Source organism: Egretta garzetta, unplaced genomic scaffold (genome assembly GCF_000687185.1).
Source record: "Egretta garzetta isolate BGI_Z169 unplaced genomic scaffold, ASM68718v1 scaffold1153, whole genome shotgun sequence".
In the NCBI taxonomy this organism is placed as follows: Eukaryota; Metazoa; Chordata; class Aves; order Pelecaniformes; family Ardeidae; genus Egretta; species Egretta garzetta.
Genome location: NW_009259126.1, coordinates 21,516 through 23,167, shown reverse-complemented (window position 1 = coordinate 23,167; position 1,652 = coordinate 21,516).

Below are 1,652 nucleotides of genomic sequence, written 5' to 3'. Positions count from 1 at the left end.
TTAATAAGTAATTGAACTTAACCAACTCGGCACAGAGCACAAATACGTAAGGATCAGGAGGCATCGCACAGCTCAGCACGGGCAGAACCAGTCCCAAGAACCACAAGATGAAGAGGAACACGCTAAGAAAAATACACCTCGACAGGCTGAGGCTACAGAAAGCCCTGAAAGGGATTTAACTGATGTCAGCCCACAACCACGGGCTCAGAGTTTAAGGGGGATTTTTTGGGGGGGGTGGGGGAATAGATCGGTTTCAACACAGCTGAAGCATTCCCATGGAAAGATGTTTTCAGGCTCACGTTACAACTCTGGCTGTCAAGAAACAGCCTTGGACAAGCCAAGGTCCCAGTGACGGAGCGGAGGAAAACCCAAGCAGCCGGTCCCACCCTGAGCGTGCGTTTCCATCCCCGCTGCCTTCTGCGGAGCGGGAAGGCAGGCCACCAGCTCCAGCGAGACCCCTGTCTCATCCCAAAGGGGGGGCGGGGTTTGTCCCCTCCTTGCCCAGCGATCCCTGTGGCAGCAATCCTACCATGCCAGATCTCCTCCTCCCTCCACCAGTGTCCCCCTGCCCTCCCCAGGAGGGTCTCTGCATTGAAGACCGAGGAGGGTTTGCACCCTCGCACACCTCATCCCAGCCCACGCCTGCGATCTGCGAGGGCACCCATGAGCCCAGTACCACTTTCTGCCAGCCACGGGCCCTTCCCCCTGCTCTCCCCCCGCAGAATTTCTCAGGGTGAGCTCCCCCTTCCTTCCAGCCACCTCCTTTCTCATCTCCTAACCTACTTCCCTTCCTTACCAGGGATCTCTCCAGGGAACAGCTTTTCTCTAGGAGCTCCGTGCCTCTCCAAGCAAATTCCCCACCGCAGCCACCCCCTTCCACCAGCCCCTTCCCGGCCGGGGTCCCTGAGGGGAGGCAGATCCACAGACGTGGCTCCTACAGATGTTTCTGCTGCCTATGAGCCCTTCTTGCTCTGCACTCCAAGGGACGTCCCCAGAAAAAAGGCAGGGGGAGAATCTCCCCCCAGGGATGAGCTGGTGAAGGGGACCCCAGAATCACCCTCCATGGGAGGGGCTCCCGCTCCCAGAGGGGCTCCCTCCTGGAGCTGCAACCCTCAACCCCTCCACACACCCTACAAAGAAGGGGATCCTCTAAAGAACCCCCTAAAAAACAGTTGCCTCGCCTTCAAGAGATGAAGACTGCGTCCCTCCACCCTCAAAGGGGCCCCCAAGCCCCTCAGGGGGGAAGATGCTGGCCCAGAACCCCCTGTTAAAAAGAGGTACCCATAACCCCTCAATAGCACCATGAAGACAGTCCTCACCCCTCTTAGCATAAAGGGGTCCCTGGGGATGAGAGGCTGGCCCAGCCCTCTCACAAGGGCTCCCCAAAGCCCCCAGAGAGGGGACACTGGACCCCCCAAGGGCTCCCAGTGGGAGGGACCTGGCCCAGACCCCCCAGTGAGGGCTCCCCAAAGCCCCCAGCGTGGGGAGGGCAGAGCAGGCGCCCTCGCTGGGGACCCTCAGATTATCTGGGCAGACAAACACAGCTCCTCGCCAGACCCCCCTCACCCCCTTAGGGGCCCCCCCAAAGCCCCTGGCAAGAGGAGAGCTAACCACCCCCAAAGCCCCCCCATCCCTAAGGAGACGAGGCCAGC